Source organism: Pleurodeles waltl, chromosome 7 (assembly GCF_031143425.1).
Source record: "Pleurodeles waltl isolate 20211129_DDA chromosome 7, aPleWal1.hap1.20221129, whole genome shotgun sequence".
In the NCBI taxonomy this organism is placed as follows: Eukaryota; Metazoa; Chordata; class Amphibia; order Caudata; family Salamandridae; genus Pleurodeles; species Pleurodeles waltl.
Genome location: NC_090446.1, coordinates 1,142,961,063 through 1,142,980,978, shown reverse-complemented (window position 1 = coordinate 1,142,980,978; position 19,916 = coordinate 1,142,961,063). Strand labels below are relative to the sequence as shown.

Below are 19,916 nucleotides of genomic sequence, written 5' to 3'. Positions count from 1 at the left end.
GTTGACTTGTAGCAAACAATATAATTCCTTTGTAAAGTTACTTGCCATATTTCACACACAAGTTTATGCAATCAATCAATCAATCAGGGACTTTGTAAAGCGCACTACTCACCTGTGAGGGTCTCAAGGTGCTGAAGTGGGGAGGGGGGAAGGTGACGCTACTGCCCGAACAGCCAGGTCAAAGAAAGTCTTCTGAAGGTAATGAGGTCTTTGGTCTGACTCAGGCGGGTGAGAAGAGTGTTCCAAGTCTTGGTGGCGACGTGCGAGAATGATCTGCCACCGATTGTAGTTCTGCGGATGCGTGGGACGGTTGCGAGGGTGAGGTCGGCGGAGCGGAGTTGCTGAGTTGGGGTGTAGAAGGAGAGCTGTATGTTGAGGTATTCTGGTCCCGTTTTGTGCAGTGCTTTCTGAGCCTGGGTGAGGAGTTTGAAGGTGATTCTCTTGTTGACTGGGAGCCAGTGCAGGTCTCTCAGATGGCCTGTGATGTGGCAGTGGCGGGGAATGTCCCGGATGAGGCGTGCGGAGGCATTCTGGATGCATTGCAGCCTCTTTTGGAGTTTGGCTGTGGTTCCTGCGTGGAGGGCATTTCCGTAGTCCAGTTTGCTGCTTACGAGGTCTTGGGTGACTATTCTTCTGGTTTCGGTGGGGATCCATTTGTAGATCTTTCGGAGCATGCAGAGGGTGTTGAAGCAGGAGGAGGAGATGACTTGCTGGGTCATGGATAATGAGGAGTCCAAGATGAATCCTAGGTTGCATGCGTGGTCAGTCGGAGCGGATCTGAGAGTGGCAGGCCACCAGGAGTCAGTCCATGCGGGGCGGGTGGAGCCAAAGATGAGGATTTCTGTCTTGTCGGAATTGAGTTTCAGGCAGCTGTTCTTCATCCATTCGGCGATAGCCTTCATTCCTTCGTGAAGGTTGGTCTTGGTGGAGTCCCTGGTGAGGGAGAGGATCAGCTGGGTGTCGTCGGCAGCGTATGAAGGGTGATACCATGAAACCAGTCCCAGGATGCTTGTTTCTGGTCCAGGGAGGACCTGGCCTGGCAATTCAGGCTAGACTGTTCCCATGGGGAACAGGGTCAGACTGATTGGCATATGACTGGGTCCAAACTAGAATGGCATGGCAAGCAAAAACCACTGATGGATTAAACCCAGATACTTGACTGGGGGTGAATGTTTGATCTGCTCTGCATTCTGTCCATCATCCGTTTTTCTCATTTGTTGCCCCAAGTGGGAAGGGTATGCCCAGACGTGGGTCCTGTGCTTGCTAGCAGTGCAGGCAAAACAGTGACTGAGCAGGATGTGGCTTAGGTCATTTTAAGACCTAGTTGGCTGTTATTCAGGCAGTTCCAGAACCTTGTTGTATATGTCATAGTTGTCATCATGTGGTCAGTGCTTTGTGAATGTGTCTGCTGCCAATACCATTCATTTTTTTTTTTTTAACTTTTTTTATTGTTTTATTTAAACAAGGGTACAAACAATTGGCATACAATATTATAACATATTTCTCCATGTACATCGTGCAGTTTCAGGGATCAAGAGATCATACGCTACTGGCCACTAACATTGAGCAGTATCAATGTGGTAGCACAGCGTAAAGTAATAGTGTGTGGGTTGCATGGGTAGCTATGGAAAAATAGGTATGTCTCTGTGAGCACAAGCTAGTTAAAACTGGGGGAAGACGGGTTACGCAGTGATTGGTAATGACTTTCACTGAGACGCAGATTGCACGGCTTCAATATGTAAATGATATGGATAAAAATGAGGGGCACACATGCTGGGGATACCTGGGCAAGCTGTGGGGTGGGGGGGCATGACAGGGGTCTTCCAAAAGGCTGAGGGTCCTACTCCTTTATTGTGTGGTAAGGAGTGGCATTGTGGTGGTGACGGGGGTTGGAGGAGCAACAAACCTTTGCGGGTGCTCTGCCTCATGGTGGAATAGTGTTGTCTCGGGGTGATGGCTAAAGTGGGCTAAAATCGTCATCCAATGGTTTCTATGCAGGGCCTCCTCTCTATGCAGGGCCTCCTCCTTCACTCCCCCTCATTTAGTCATGGACCCTCTCCAGGCTTCTACTGGGGACGGAGTGTGTGATCACCAGTGTAGGGTGATCATGCAAATTGCTAATAGGAGTGCTTATGCCGCAAAGCAGGATCGTACTTTGTGTGTTTTCTTAAGTTTGAAGGTGCCAAGAGTGCAGGCCTCCCATGTATAGAGGTTGGGTAGTTCTAGCACTTCCTTCAGGGTATCGTGGATTGTGGACCAATAAAACTGAAGAGCTGGGCAGGCCCAGAGCATATGATGGAGGTCTGCCTCCTCTGGGGGGCAGCGTGGGCATGTGAGGTGCGCCGTGGGATAGTATTTGTTTAAACTAGCTGGTATTAGGCACGCCCTGTGTAAAAGATGAAATTGAATATTCTGGAAACGAGAATTACGAGAAACTCTCCTGGGATAGGACAGCGCCATCTTCCATTCCGTGTCACTCAATTCACTGCCTAGATCTGTCTCCCATCAGCATCTGACCGGGGTTAGGGTAGCACTTAGGATGTCAATTATGGCTTTAGATAGCTAGGTTATAAGGTGGCGACTGGGGAACATGGTATATATTGTTTGTGTGACAGGGTGGTGCAGTGGTTCCCTGTCTATTGGTCCCCATAGTGTCTGCATTGAGGTGCACAACTGCCGATGGGTAAGGAATTGCCTTGGTGGTATATCACTATTTGCAGTGAGTTGGTCAAACATAAGTAGTTGGCCGTCTAGGTATATGTCCCCTGCTGTGGTGGTGCCGTTCGCTGACCATGTCGCCAAGCGGGTGCTGTGTACTGGCCTAGGGAGGCTCACCAGCAGGATATTAGGTGCGCAGCATGGTATGTCTTGGGACAGTTGATGGACTTGCAGCATATAATTGCATGCCATTTGAGACCTGCAGAGCCCAGGGGGAGGTGGCTGTCAATCTTGGGAATAGGAGGATGTGTATAGTGACTATGTCTAAGGGGCCTCGGGGGCCTGTAGCCTCACCCATATATCGTCCGGCTGTCCAGCGTGATTACCATTGGAGCTGTGACGCTAGGAAGTAAGCTTCAAAGACACAGACTCCCAACCCAACTTGATCCCGAGGAAGCTGCAACTTCGAAACGGCAACCCTGGGGCGCTGCCGGCCCCAGATCAGAGTCCCCATTTTGAGTCCCGCTCCAAAAAGAAGGCGCGGGGGAGCAATCAGAAGGTTTTTGAAGAAATATAATAGCCTGCGGAGGATAAGGATTTTGGTAAGTGCTATCCTGCCTTTGGGGGCAAGAGTGAGGGACTGCCAGAATGTCATCTGCTCTATGTTGATGATGAGCTAGTGCTCTGCAGAGGTTGCCCTCATAGAGGTCCACCGGGGTATGGTAAAGGTGGCCCCTGAGGTATTGGATCACCTGCGAGCCTCACCGAAGGTGTGCATGGCCTAGATTAACAACAGGGCATGAAGCTCTTGGATGCAAAGGGTAGACCACAGATTTGTCCCAATTAATTTAGAGGCCCGAGTTTGCAGTGAATTCATCCAGCATGTTGTATAGTTTAGTTAAGAGCATCTGTATATTCCGATGGTACACCAGCATATTGTCCGCATACAACGAGGTCACCTGCACTCAGTCAGCTAATGGGATAACCCAATGGTTACCCTCTTGCAGCAGGTGAATCGACTCCGGCTCCATTGCCAGAGCAAATAAGAGGGGAGACCGTGGGCAGCCCTGGCGTGTACCCCATTGGACAGAGAATGAATTAGAGACCAAGTGTGCCAGTCAGACTTAGGAGGAGGGATTACTGCAGAGGAGGCGGGTATATGCCATAAGACGCTCCCCAATTCCCATCTGGGTCAGCAACTGGAATAAGTAGTCCTATGACAGTGTGTAGAATGCCTTCTCCACATCTAAAATTAGGACTGCAGTGTGTGGGAATGAGCTGTGGACCTGATCCTGGATATAAAACAGGTGGTGGAGGTTTTGTGAGGCATTCCGCCTGGGACGAGTTCATTTTGGTCCTTATGTACTAGAGTGGGGACTATTTGGGAGAAGCAGCTTGCTAGCACTTTACCTAATATTTTATAGTCCACTCCTAATATGGCTAATGGCCAGCAAGGAGCTCAAGGAATCTGGGTCTCAATCTGGTTTAAGGAAAGAAGTGAGAAGGGATTCCTGGAGGGATCTGGATAGGGTACCTAACCGCAATGTTTATTCAAAAACGGCCACTAAATGTGGGGCCAATTTGGATACAAATGTGGAGTAAAACTCGAGTGGTGGGCCGTCTAGGCCTGGAGATTTATTATGGGCCAGGTTCGTAATTGCTTGGCGGACCTCTTGGTCCGTAATTGGAGCATCCAGGTCCCTCTTGGTATTTGCAGAGATGCATGGAATATTGATCTGCAACAGAAAGTCAGCAGAGGCCTGTGTGGAGGTTGTGGCCCGGGCTCTGCATATTTGTGCGTAATAGTGTGTGAGCTTTTGCAGGATCAATTCCTGGTTCCGGAGCATCGCCCCGGATTGGGAGCATATGTCTGTGATCAGGGGTGGAGGGGGGGGTTTTGCTAACCAGGCCAGTAATTGCCCGGCTTTGTCCCCCTCTTGATACATCCTTGCTGCATGTGCTGTGAAGTTGAAACGCCGTAGATGTTCCATCCGAAGAGTGAGTGTTTTGCGTGACTGGATGTGCTGCGTAGTGGGGTCTGTCTGAGTGTCAGGGTGTCTGTCTAGGGACGCTAGTTGCACTTCCGCCTCACCTATTTCACGCTCCCGTGTTCTACAGGGGTCTGTGATCTCTTTAATACATATGCCTTGTGTGACAACCCTTAAAGAGTCCCACTATATGGCTTTGCTCCTAACTGTGTTGTGATTTTCTAAGAAGTAGTGTTGTATGTGAGTGTCCAGTACATGTCAGAAAGTGGGATCCTCCAGTGTGTCGCGTTGGAGGCACAAGAGGGGGACAGGAGGCCATGGAGGTAACCAGTTCAGGTCTACCACGTGGGCTGCATGGTCTGCCACGATTCTGCTCAAACAGTCGGAGTGTGTTACCAAGGGGAGTAGAGTATTGGAGCTTTAAAAATGGTCCAGTCAGACATAAAAGTGATGGGGTGCGGAATAGAAGGAATGAAGCCTGTCGGTGGGGGCAGTGTGCACCATATATCTTTTGAGAGACCAGTGCTCGTTCCATGTACAGAGGTGTGCTGCTTGGCATTAGGGCAGTGTGTGAGGTGTGGGGGTGGGATCTGTCCCACGAAGTATCCAAGACACTGTTGTAGTCACCCCCTAGGAGCCACAGGAGGTGTGCCTTATGAGCAAGGTGCTTCGATAGGCAGTCCCAGAGGAGGTGTTGGTCTACATTGGGAGCATAGATGCTGCCAATTAATAGTGGTTTCTCATTCAGTCTGCACTCAAGTAAAACAAAGCGACCCTCTTTGTCGACATTGACCCCCGTTTCCTGGAACAGAAGTCCAGGCCATACCCTGATCAGTGTCCCATGTGCATTTATAGAATAGATGGGGCTGATTCCACGCCAGCAGTAGCGGAGCCTTTGTAATTCTTCAGTGGAAGTGTGTGTCTCCTGCAATTGTGTAATGTTAGCGTTCTGACGTTGTATGTAGGAGTAGACTGCGTAATGTTTCCTTGCACTGTGCATACCCCTTACATTAAGTGTAAGGAAAAAAAACTATCATTGCACCCGCATGTGTATAATATAACCCAGTGGGGAGAGGGGAGGCACATGTGATCCCATGATAGTGGAAACCTGCATCAGTGAAGCCTGTCGGGCAGACAAGTAAATCCAGTTCCACCGATAGATCTGGATCAAATAAATTCTAATGCGCACACATCTTTGCCACTTAAGTTACACAACCCACCTACCAACTTAAAAGTCCGGGAGCATGCGCCTATTGAATCCATGGACAATTTAGAACATTCATCTACTTCATCCCACCGAGTTACATTAACAGAGAAAAGTAAAGCCACACCAAATGATCTATCAAATATCAGTGCACCAGTCCGGCCAACACTACTCTCAAAGAGAGCAAGAAAAAGCATTCTAAAAGGAGCAAGTCAACATAAGACAGATGAGCGGAACACCAAACTCTCCATATTCTGTGCCTATGACAACCCAACGACCTACACTAGAAAAGTGTCTTTGGAAAAGGGTGACGAAAGCTGTACAAATGGGAGTACTTCCACCTCTATTAGAACAAATCAGCAATATGCCTAACAACAACGGACAACCCAAGAGCAGTAAACATCATCTGACAATTAACTCTTGGAATGTCGCGGGTTTGAAGTGACTTTTAAACTACAATGTAGCAAAGCCGCTATTAAACAATGCGGATATATTATGCCACCAAAAAACCTGGTTAACCCTTCCACTGGCCATCCCACATTATTACGAAATACAACAATTAGCAATAAAAAGAAACATCTTCGTAAGACCCTCTGGCAGCCTATCGAGCTACGTAAATGTCAATCTTGACTTGAAAGTCAGCACAGTACCCAATCATAACCAATTCCTACAAATAATAAGAGTAGAAATTCCTACACTAAACAGTTATTTGTCAAAAAATATCATAATCAATCTTTATTTTAATACCTTCGGTCAAGCAAGAACGGAAAACATGGCTTAACTTGTAGACACCCTGGACAAAGTACTTTGCGACCACATAGACCACAATATTATATTATGTGGGGACTTTAACCTTAGATATCCTAGGAACAACTGCAGATCAGGACCACTCGACATGCCTGGCCACCAAACAACTTCAACTTTTATTCAGCACATATGGCCTCACTTCACTTCAGCACTGTCAAAAAGCAAGCTCCTTTGGACAATTGTTTCCTACAACCTTTCAGGGTAAGAGCACCTTAGATTATATATTTGTTACTGAGGAAGCCATTTACCAGTTGGCACCCTTTTAAATTTTACAACTAAATGCCAGTGATCACCTTCCGCTCATAACACGCCCCTGAGACGCATCTAAAGCGAATGGAATGATATATGTCTAAAGGTCACTCGCAGAGGGATGAAGACTCACAAATAATCAGATGAGTAAACTGGGGTCCCACGGCACTACAAGCTTATACCTCCTGGTCTAACTCAAACGGCCCGACTCCATTGTCTCTGACGGGCAACACACTCCAAGCCAAATAACCAGATATCACCAACAGTCTTTTAAAACAAGCAGAATCCACTTATACTCCTCAACAGCATCACATAAAGTCCCTCTCGCATCGCTCCATAAGGGAAAGCAAGCTGAAAAGTGGCAGATTGAGAAGATCACAAGCCAAAACAAAATCCGGTTACAAAAAAAGAGCTAACGCTAACTACGAACACATACAAAACAACATAAGCAGCTGATCTGGTCCTTCAAACGCTAATTATCAGAAAAGGAGTCACTTTACATCTATTCCTTGATAAGAAAACATAATCATGGTGATTTATGGCGATACATCAAAAACAAGATGGGTCAGAGCGATTAACGAATTAATTTTAAAAAATGAAGCTACATGGATAAAACACGTAACGAAACTATATGCAGCTGACTAATTTTTTCTGGAACTACTAAAGGATTTGGACACATTTGAACCCAAATCCATCATAAGCCTTGATCCTTCGCCAAGTGAAATTTCCACTATTCTGCAAAAAATTAGGTCATCGGGGGCCCCTGGCCCCAACTGAATCCCTTCAAAAATCTTCAAAGAAGACCATGAGCTTTGGTCTCCAATCCTCTCTGCACCATATCGATCCTGCCTTGACTCACAGGAAGTTCCAGCGAGCTCCATACTCTATCCAATTTACAAAAAAGGAGACAGGCAGGATCCAGCTAATTACTGTCCTATCGCTCTCTTGGATGTTGAAGCAAAAGGCTTTGCCTCAACAGTTTTGGAAGAACTACAAAACTGGGTAGAGGTCAAGGCAATAGTGCCATTAAATCAAACCGGCTTTAGAGCAAACTCCACAACCACAGATAACATCATAGCCCTCTCCTACCTAGCTCAGGAGGCAGCTGCCAAAAAATCACTACCACTGTTTGCCTGCTTTGTGGATTATACAGCAGCATTTGATGCAGTGGATAGGAATTTACTGTGGAGAAAGCTAAAAAATTGGAATATCCCAAATAGGCTATTAAGGGCAATAATCCTACTGTACACATCCACTTGGGTAAGGCTAAAGCTGTCGAACTCCATCATCAGTAAGGAGATTCCCACTACCAAACGGCTAAAACAAGTCCGTTATTATTTAATCTATACACTGAAGATATGTCGCAGGCGCTGATACAAGCAAATCTGATCCCACCAAAAATTGGAAATCTAAAAGTCAGCTTGCTTCAATATGCTGACGACATCGTCCTGTTAGACCACTCTAAAACCGGCCTACAAAAAGCTTTAACAACCTTGCACAGCTATAGTATGAAAAACAAAAATAAGGCAAATGTTACTAAGACAAAAGTCGTAATATTTGGTGGGCCTTTGATACATCAGCACCTGCGCTGGAAGTTGGGACCACTTACCGTCAGCACCATGGCTATGTATAATTACTTAGGCATTCAATTAACAGCAAAGGGAACGCCAAAAGCCCCACTCATGCATCTGAAGACAAAGGCCGCCTCTATAACAACAAGAATATGCCTGTTAAACAAACTAACAGCTAGCCCCTCTGGAAGATTAATACTCAAACTATTAAAGCCGCTTTCTTACCAGCATTGAATTATGGTCATGAAGCCTTCCCAGGCAAATTCACAGCTCTGACAGAACAGCTCCAGGTTTAAATGTATAAAAGAGCTTTCAAATGCCCACAATACATTAGAAGTCATTTGATAAAACTAGAATTTGGACTGAAAGGTCAGCAATGGGCTTTGATGGGGCGTTCCTGAAATACTATCACAGGATAGTCATGGCGCCTCCTAACACCCTGAAATCAGCTATGTGTTATATTTTTTAAACAAAAACAAACCCCTGGTCACAATATCTTGAAACAACTCTAAACAAACTTCAGATTGACCAAGCACTATTGGTCAAATTAGCACAGCTACTTATCACTATTAAACCTATAGTGAGAAGAAAGATAAAAACACTCTCTCGAGCAAGTGACCTGGGGAAATTGAGTAGCACTCCTGTTCAGGAAGCGCTGGCACAGTTCTATATAAATACCACTCAGTATTTGGCTCCACAACAATACCTCACATGCACCATCAGAAAAGCTTGCATATCGCAAATTGCCTTTGCAAGACTTTTTGGCTTAAGGACAAAGGAGCTAAACCCGAAATGGACTTCCTGAATCAATATAAAGGGCTGCTGGCTCTGCAACTACAAATCCAAGGCTTTCATCCATCTACTGTGCTGCTGCCCGTCACTGTTGAACGCACAACGCACTTTATTAAGATCTCTTTTTCTCAGTCATGGCACAAGAACCTGCAATGACGATAGATCACTGGTGTTCACTCTAAAGGAACCAATCGATCTGGCCAAATTCGGGAAGTCCATCATGCTGCTTCAAGCAAAACTGAACAACCATCTAACACGTATCTAGATTTTTTAATACTATTGCAATATTTACTCTTGTTTAAACTGAATATGTATATATGGGTTCCAATTGTAATTTTCTTATGGACCTAGCTACGTATATGGTCTGCACTCAGACAAAGTTCTACTTACAATATTTTATTCCTATGGAACTTCAAAGGGATGCCTGTCTGTTTGTGCCACACTCCACATACATATGTATTTCTCATTCTTCCTACATTTATATTGTACTTGTTTTCTTTTTTGCAATGATTTTAAGTAATCACGCAATAAATAAAAAAAATGAAAACTGTGAAGCCTTGTGATGCCAATGTGAGGAATACTCAGTGTGTTGCTGTCTTGGTGGGGAAGGGTTATGCATTTCAACAATGGGGGTGCGTTAAGGGTGTGTTAAACAGGGGAAGCACATCGCAACAAGCGAGGTGCCAAAACTGTAAGTGTACCGTGCCAGCTATTTCAGTAGAGGATGTGGTGACTAGAGCTGTGGATGTGGGTTGCTTGTAGGCCGCTTGTATTCCTGTGTAGGTTGGCTTTCACGGCATGGGGATAACTAGTGCACTTGGGGGAAATCACCTGGTCATGCACTGGTTCCTTGAGCTAATGTGGCCTATTGTGTGGCAGGCGGCGGGATGTCTCATGGGGTGCCAAGCAACGGAGGGGGCCCCTTCGTCTAGCGCATAGTATGTCTATTGTAACTACTACATGGATCAAGCGGCTCCCTCTCAGCCTTCACATGTGCGGTCATAACACTGCTGCACATTAGGGGAATATCGCAAGCGTTAACTGGAGACCTTAGATCAGTCCATCTACTGTCTGCTCCATGACAACAGGTTCCATGGGCGAGTCTCGGAGGAAGCTTATTGAGTCATCGTCAGTCGAGAAGAAGTGAGGTCCTGTGTCGCTATCCATGGTGGGGGTTACAGCTCCTAGAGTTGTCGCCGCAGTTAGCGCTGCTTTTTGCTCTTTTATGATTTGTTCCAGATCCGAAGAGGCGGCCAGAGTTACCCGGGAGGCCACCCTCTTTCGCGGCTGAGCCGCTAGGCTACGGCTCTGGCGGTACGACCCAGGGCAGCACCTAGTACTATGCACTTAAGAATTATGTTCTCGATTGTCCAGCCTTTGCGTATCCTCTGTGGGGGTCTTTAAAGATATGCGTCTTATCATTCGCAATGATCTGTAGGCAGGCTGGGAAGAGTAATTAGTACTGAAGTCCCAATTGCCGAAGGTGGCGTTTGACTGCCAGGAAAGAAGTGCGCTGTTGTAGGACCTCTTTTGTAAAGTCAGGGAACAGCATCACTGTCTTGTCTTCAGGCCGCAGGGGTGCCGCCCTCCTGGCTGCCCAGAGGATAGCGTCTTTGTCCTGATAGTGCAGGAGCTTGACAAGCATTGGCCATGGTGGTGATCTAGGGAGTGGGCAGCAGCAATAGTAGTGTGACGGACATGGGTTCCAAATAGATGTGGCTCTACTGTAATGATTTCATCCACTATGACTCTTGATTCACCTTCAGTGAAACGGGGATTTTTCTGGGGTGACATGGTGGTGATAATATAAATTTGATAGGTGGTGGTAATTAAACAGGTGACAGGGAGTAAATAGAGTAGTGAGGTGCAAATGGATGTGATAGGAGTGTGTTGAGGGTGTGGGATATCTGCTTAGTGTAAGTTTGTGGGGGCCCTATTCTGTGGTTTTATCTTTTTTGATCAGGCGCTCTGGCCACAGTATTTGGCGTTGTGGATGCAAAGGATTGTGGTGTGTGAAGGGGTGTTTTATAGAATGCTTTGCAAGTGTGTCCTTGTTGACTGCGAACTGCCAAGGCTGACCACCACTGCAACTTTGTGCTTGTAATAGGTTCAGTGGATGGTTGACAGGCTGTCGGTGCTGGTGGTGGGACCGCCTATTTCCTGCCCTCCAAAGTACTGGCAGTGTTGTATTTTTTGGTTGACTTTTATCTGTCCTGCCTGTGTGACTCGTAGTATGACAGTCTGTATGACCACCAACATGGCAGTCTTTTGGCGGCGGCCACTATGGAGGTTCGACTGCTAAACTCGTAATGAGGCCCTTAGTATTTGCTTCTTTCAACCAATGAATGCCCAGGATAAATATATGAAAGGGAGAAAGGTTTTAGTAGAAAGGACGGGCAACGGGAACCAATGGAAAGCTATATAGGAGACAAGAGAAGATGTTTATGATTGGGAAAGACAATAACCATTAGAACTACAGAAAGGCATTTAGTATTTGCTTCTTTGAATGAAAGGATACATATGTGAAAGGGATAAAGGTACTGGTAGAAAAGAACGACAATACAAACCAACCATAGAAAAACAGGAGAATCTGTCTCTGATTGGGCAAGACAATACAATAAAAATATAGATACAGGTTAAAAATGGTGTTAAAACCGTGAGTGCGGCCTTTCTTGATTTTACATACGGGCGAAACACGTGCTGGTCCGGAGACCTTGAAGTACAATTATTTATGGTAAGCAGGGAACCAAAAATAGGGAGGTAGACTGATATAGACCAAATGGGAGGAGGGAGGACCTCACCACATTGCTATAGTATCAAAGCTTATTGGACTGAACGTCCTGAAGTTGTATTGTGTCATTACTGGGGGTGGGTGGAGGGGAGTTAAGGGTATGAGAAGGTTTGTGATTCATATAACACAATTACTTTAAAATTAGGTATTGTTCAACGGAACACGAGTCTCTGGTAAGTTCTGAATGGCTTAAGAAACTGTATATATTGTGCCTCTTTGAAATACTAATAAAATGTTTGGCCAAAAAAAAAGGAACACGAGAACTAGCTTTTCAGACTTCAGGTCTGTTTTTCCTAAAATGAACACTGACCAGCTGAAAGGAGATATTTATACTTATAGCAACATCATTACAGGTAAGAGAGGATCTCTGCATGTTTCTAAACATTCTGAGTTACAGCACTTTTTTCAATCTAATCTACATTAAACTGATTCTAATGTATTTTTAAAACAAATTAATAACTACTTTCTTTTTGGTGTGTTTAATTTCATACTATAGAATATGCCTCTCTTCCTCACGCCTGCAACCACACTATCTCTTCATATGAAGGTCCAAGACACCATAAATGTAAGTGTTTTGTCAGAAAGGTGATGGTGGGGCTATGCATTATAGGGAATAAAATACCCGCTGCCCTACATTAAATTGTATTGCAAGTCACCTCAGAGTTCCTCGATCTTATAAATGAACTAAGCCAACTTCTCGGTGGCTTCCAATATCCTTATACTATACAGTAGGGGATACATTATTCTGAGGTGCAGAACTCAAAATAGTGAGAAAAAAAATCTACAAAACTGCTGTGTTGGTATTTATTTGGTACTGTATTACCTCCTCAAATATCAGGTCACTCGTGATGAGACCCTACCCGCTTTACTTAATGGGTAATTTAGATTTGTAGCAGGTGAGTAGGTTAGCGCAAACTACTTGTGTGCCCATTTTTACACCAGCACCAATTTAGAGCTGAGTTTACCTTGACCTTGCTCAGGAACTTCACTTGCATTTACCACCAGTTTTCGTTGCTAGTAAAAGCAAGCGCAAAATACACAGGTAACGTGCAAAACTGATACAAAGAATGTTTTTGTTTGTTATTCACAATTTTCTAGCATAACTGTAATTCCAGGAAGAAAAATAAGCCAAATTTAGCGCCTGAATTTTTTGTGAGGGGCGTTTTATGATCCCATTGGAGTGCAGCAATTAGTAGGGTTGATGGGGAAAATATTCAGATTCTTAATCCGACGCATTTTCCTCTGCTTGCGTACAATTAGGGTTCAATGAAGATACTGCTGTGGCAGTTTCAGCTCGTCAGTGACACAGTTAAAAGCATATCTTGTAATCAAAATGCTACTGGTAATTGCAGGAGCAAATTTACAAAAAAGCCGGGTAATCATTGTATCCACCATTGTTCTTAATGTCACCCACAAATCTCTAAATCATTGGGTAATACCGAGCGTCACAGTGTCATACCGTGTGATGTTGCCTCCAGCGTTAGGCCCGCACTGCACATGCGCGTGGAGTTTTCCCACACCAGTGCGAGCACAGAGAAGCTCTCTTGCTCACTGCATTCTCTGTGCTAAATTTCCTGCTACTCGTACGAGCTGCCTGTCTGGGAAACAGCTTTCAGACACTCGTGCTGTTTCTTGAATCTCACATAAAACCGTTTTCCTGAGACACAGAGGTTGCATAAATGTCCCAGGGCCTGTGTGCACAGGGGATTAGCACTCATGTGGCACGGTTTCACACCCAGGGACATGTCTGCCTCTTCTCAAAAGACATCACGTCTGTCAGCGCTGGGCTTAAAAGGGCAGGTCACCATCACTATACTGTTGCCCGGTGATCTCGGCTATCTTTCAACTTTCCGAGATCTTACAGACGTAAACAAGTGGGCTATGCATTGGTTCACACAGATTCTTCAGGCTTAGGGCTCGAGCAGCAGAATATCCTTACTAATACAATTATTGTACACGCCTGAGCTTCAGACAGAGGATATGAAAATACCAAATTCGTAAGATACAAAACACAAACATCTTACAGGCTCAAAGCTAAAACAGCCTCCCTCACAGGGTTCAGAGATACTGCCGTTGAACCAATCTTCCAAGAAATGTACCCAGACAACAAAGTTTACGAGAGAGTACCATGGTGACAAGCCCAGTTTTGAAGAGCAGATATAGCCCACGATTACCAAAATGTTAAAAGCTCAAGCCTCATTTAGTAGGCCTCAGACAGCAGATCCCTCTAGCGCCAGGTATCTTGCAAATTCTGGGCTAGTCACAAAGGTAACTTACTCTTGTGAGTAATCTACACAAGTAATTTATTCTCACACTTTTGAGTAACACTACTACTTTTGCCTATTCATAAAATCCAAGTGTAAAGTTCATCAAAACTGTAGACTTACATGCCTCAGTCTTGAAGGTGAAGTCAGAATAATCGTAATTTATTATGAGTAACCTTTAAACTTATTTCACCTCTGCACTTAGGGTGGAGACTCTGCATGGTAGTGAATAAAAGACCTCCAAACAAAGGATGGAAACCTATGCATGGCAGTGAATAGAAGATCTCTGCATATGGGATGAACCTTCACCACTGGGGCAGCGACCTCCAGATGGCAGTGAATAGGAAACCTATATACACCTCAAAGTAATCAGACACACCAGATACACATTTCCTTACAATTACATAAATGCTTCCCATACCATACAGCCTGTTTATTACCTCTTCAGCTTTTGGGTCCTGCAGCCACTACTCTGTTGTTCTGCCTGAAGGATGTTACCTGTTACGAAGACAGAGAGAAAGTTCACTAAGGAGACAGCCCTTATAGTAAGCTTTGTGGATAACTACTACAAACAACTGCGTGGGCTGCCTCCATTCTCCCTCAGTGGAACCCACAAGGCAGCCTTACAGCAGGAGATCACAGGCTCTGTGAATGCACTGAAGGAGGAGGTCCGTGTCATTGGCAACATAAAAAATAGCAAGATGACAGGAGGCAGGTGAAGGAGAAGTTCTCCAAGAATCAGATGGCTAAAGTACTTCGTGGAGGGCCAAATGAATCCTGTCTCCATCTCACCCCGTCAAGAAGGATGTCCTTTCCACGGTGCAGTTCCACCTGCTATATGGGCTGCCTCTTCAGAACACTAATGTTGTGCCAGGTCAAATCATCACACACCCCCTCCACAACTCTATCTCTCTAAAATTAAACCTACAAGAACAGATCTGTTCTTCGCTCATTCCTACTTTGTTAGTCGCCCATCACATATGCCCTCCTAAACAATGTAACACAGGTCCTAAAAATCTTACGTTGTGTTAATGTTGATTTTGCTATTATTTCATACTGCGCTTATTTGAGTAGATTACCAAATTCAGCTGGGGCAGAGGTATTTGTAACTGCAGGAGGGCAACACACAGGACTGGTCTTGGAACGAAAACCACCTACAGACAGGTTTTATGCTAACAAGCTCTCTAAAGCACTACGTAGGATTGTCCTCACTTTTCTTTCAAATATAAATGTCATAGTATATTTTGTCTTGTCTTTTATGTGTTCTCAAATCTAAACCTTTCATGTATACTGTTACACTAGTATAAACTACTACTTTTATTTTCACTTTTTAAAGCAGTCTTGTTATCCCATCCATCACCTGCCACAATATAGACTTCTGCTGCTAGCAGTGATACACACATGGACTGGCAGAACACAGCAGACAGGTGGTATACACACAGCTAAGTTAAATCTCTTCTCTTTTGCCAAATTATATAACCTCTTTATCTATTACTGACAGGTTACTTGTATGTCTTTTGTCACACATCCCTGTTGACACCATGCTCAATATTTCCTCCTATTCTTTCATATATTATTATTGTCATGACAAATGGGCCTGAAATTTGGCAGTGTATGGTAGCACTATAAGATATGGCAGGCCTTGTTTCAACTTGCATGATAAGTATATTTGTGACTCTCAAAATAAATAGTGAAACCATTTACCTAGCATCATCTTGTTTGATTTACAATGTCTAACTCCCCGATGTATGTCTCTCTCTCCTGCCAGCTTCCGTTATACAACTGCCACTGGTATCAATCTTGAAAACACACACAAGTAGGAAATAAGGGCACTTTCTAGCAGCAATTAGGCCCTCTGCCATCGGCCCATCACGTAAGTCTGGGAACCTTTTATGTTAGCTTCTACATCTCATAATTAGTGCCTTCAGCCTTCACTAACTAAATTCTCTCTATTTGGTAATTATTAAATGCTTTATTTCATGGTATTCTCCTGTGTGTCTTTGTCATGTATCTCCATTTGTGGTTATGATGAGTTACATAGATCGATAATATCAATTGAACTTACATCCTATCCCTACAGATGCTGGATCTGGACATACTGTGTAAACACCAACTGTAATGACCCAGGTTAGGCAGCTAACCTCACAGGGGATTTCCAAAAAAGTCATCTCTTTGGCTAGAGCTGAGGAGATCGCATTTTTTAGATAGCACAATTTCATCCACAGATCAACCCTTAGTTGCATTTGTTGACTTAGGCCCACTTGGTACTATCTTTATTCTTTATTTGCAGAACAATGGGCCAGATGTAGCAAAGGGTTTTTCCCATTCTGTGACAATGGGAAAATGTGTTTGTACATATGGCCCAATGTCTCTTAAAGTACTGTGTTCACTTTTGACACACAACTGGATTTGATGTATTTCATCTGATGAAATCTTTTTTTTCAGATACTGAGGGCAATGACCCGGATGATAATGAAGCTGAAATATCTACAATCGGAGGACGGCAGGCAATTCAAGGAGAGAATCCAACCCTCCTCCAAGTTACAATATTAGCTCTAAGCACAGCTCACCCAGAAGAGGGGGGAGCTGGTTGAGGATTAGGAGGACCTGAATGAAGAGGACGACGTTGTTGCCCCACACAGAACATCTTCAAGAAAGCTCCTTCATGACTGGGAAGCAGATTTCTCCCTAATGCCGCTTACCAGCACAATCAATTTTTCCAACCACAGACTAATGTGCAGCAAGATATTTATACTATGCTAGCTATTACCGTGAGGTAGCTGACTCCCTTAAAAGACTCAGATGATTCACAGGCAGACTCGTGCCTTGGATAACATTGCAAAATGTTGCCAAGACATGAAAAAAATTCACCAAGAACATCTTTAAACTTTTAGGGAAGAGAGTGCAAAGCACCATGCCTTGATCATAAATATGACTGAGATAACAGGCAAAAAATGCCAATCTTCTTAGGCAATGCATGATGGAGATTCTTCAGAGGCACCTCAAAATAGGAGGCATACCTGGCAGCATCACACATCTGCCACCTCCACCAGCACCACCTCCATCTGCACCACCTCCACTACCTCAACCTCCAACACCACCAACTCAACTCCCACCAACTGACCAACCAGCAACACTAGCACAGTCTCAACCATTCTCACCACCAGTATTGTGTAGGTGCAGTAGTAGGAAAAGCCCCCCAAAACAACTGACATTTATCACTGAGTTCTATCTTGTCGGTAACTTTCACTGTTACCATTTTGTTGTATTAAAATAAAATAGTTTTGGAACACAAACCTTTGTCAAATTTCCATATGTGTTTAATGTTTGGTGTTGCATTAAATATATAAAAAAGTGTTATGTATGTTGTGTTCTTTGTTTTCTGGCATTTAAAACGTCATTCTGATATTCACAGCATCTTCTAACTAAACTAAACATTTCATTTGGCTGACATACAATGCATTATACAGTTACATTTGTAAACACAAGAAAGACATTTTTATTTGAGCTGAAAAATATGTCTATATTTATTTTAAAAGAAAACTAATATGTTTAGGGGTGATGAAAATCTGCCCTTGGGAAGGGGCCAAAAAATGAAACTGGAACCTTTAATCGGAGGGGAAATGCTAACTAGGAGGGGGTGGGCGAATAATAAAAACACATCAGGGAAAGTCAAGGGAACCAGTATGTATACAAAGGGAAAAACAAAGTTCATAACCAAAAAAGTCCTAAATCGAGAGTCCACTGTTTCAAATTCAAATAAAGCCAGTCCCCCAAGACAGAGGAGATTGATGTATCATGGTTCTGGCTTGAAGTGAAAAGTTACTGGCCATCCTCTCTTTATTCTTTTACCACAAAAACACTAAAGTCCACCTCGGATGCAGATTTGAAATGGCTGGGAATGGCAAGACCAGGTACCCATGGAAAGTAGGACAAACAGGGTAGCGGTAGGGCAGTGTCAGTATATGTGGGATAAACAACACCAACTATGCCTGTATGCTTTTTTAAAGCCTTTAATATGCCGCTCAAGTCCTCTTCTCTTGTCTTTCCTTCTTTATAGGGTGCTCAGAGGCTCGGCCTGTCCCTGGAGTTGTCCGCACCCCTCAGTATAAGGGAGAGAGCCACAGGTAAGTGTACTTTGCCTTTAAGTACTTCTGTTGGTTAATAGTGCGTGCCTCAGTTTATTCGTGGGGATGGAGGATAGATGTTCCTTTCTCCTGTTTTCCTGTGCCACCACCACCGGGTAATTTTGTAAAAGAAAAGAGTAATCCAAGAAGAACAAATAAAGTGCAACTTTTGATAGGGTTTTTACCCACGCCTCAGCAAGCATGTGTTAAAAGAAATGAAGAAAAAAAAAATGGTTTCAAGTACTTTCTAGTGCCCCGACAAATTCCGCAACGGTATGAACGCCGGGACCCTCAGAGTCTTTAACACATTCCCTACCCCGATCCTCGCTCTGTTTCCTCCCGCCTCCCTGACCACGAGAAGAAACAAGTGCGTACCTGGCTAAGCTTGGTGGGGCAGTGCTTCCTGCTGGTCGACTCCACTGCCGACATACTTTCTCTGTCCTAGAAGGCTTTGGATTTCTCCTTTGAAAGTGCAGCCTCCAGCCACTGCTCACCTGCTTCTTCCTTTACTGGATGGGTTTCCTCTCAGGGCAACCACCACAGCTCTCCTCCTTGTTTCACAATTTTGCGTTCCTCAGGCGTCTTTGTTTTTTAAATCCCGCCTTCTCCACATTTCGGCCCTCATTACAACCCTGGCGGTCGGTGTTAAAGCAGCAGTAATACCGCCAACAGGCCGGCGGTAAAAAAAATGGAATCACGACCATGGCGGAAACCGCCAACACAGACAGCCACTTTAACACTCCGACCGCCATGGTGGTAGAAACAAACACCGCGGCGGTAACCGCCAACAGACAGGTGGAAGACAATGTACCGCCCCCGGTATCACAGGGCACCAATCCGCCAGCTTTTCCGGGGCGGTACCAATGCCATCAAAAGCACGGCGGAAACAGTCTTTGGAACGGAAACCACTCACCTCACGACACACAACGAGGAACCAGGACGCCATGGAGCCCAAACTTCAGGTGTTACCAATGTTGGTTTACCTCCTTTTCTACCAGGAACATCAAAGAAGGCAGCGACAACCATGGTGAGTACTGCACCTAGCACACAGGGGAGGGGCGGAGGAAAAAGAGAGTGACACACACACGCAACACGCAACACCCCCACCCTCACCCACAACACCATACACACAAATGCATGCAACAACATCACATATACACCCTGTAACCCTCTGGAAGAACGCAAGGACCAAATGAAATGATTGTAACAAGTGTAATCATCGAAAATCCAGATTGGGCAACAGGTCTGTAAAAGATCAATATATACAAATATATACAGCAACTACACAAGTCCGGAAAGTGTTCCATTCAATGTCCGTGGACCAGTGGTCCCAAAATGCATGGGCGAAGCCCACACATGATACCTGCCTCAAAACGGAGAGAACACTGCTGGGGCATCAGTTTGAAAAATAAACAGGCACCTCAGGGGAAATGGGGGGGCACCTCAGCTGGATGATGAGACGATG

At 44.7% G+C, this 19,916-nt stretch overlaps 1 long non-coding RNA gene across 1 annotated transcript in view; it reads left to right on the top strand.

The window, feature by feature from the left end:
* Positions 1 to 17,610, top strand: part of LOC138247372 (uncharacterized) — a 114,138-nt gene extending 96,528 nt beyond the window's left edge. Inside the window, exons 2-3 of the long non-coding RNA XR_011194473.1 lie at positions 16,093 to 16,197; positions 16,770 to 17,610. This is a non-coding gene — a long non-coding RNA (uncharacterized lncRNA). The remainder of the gene's footprint in view (positions 1 to 16,092; positions 16,198 to 16,769) is intronic.
* Positions 17,611 to 19,916: the final 2,306 nt, after the last annotated feature.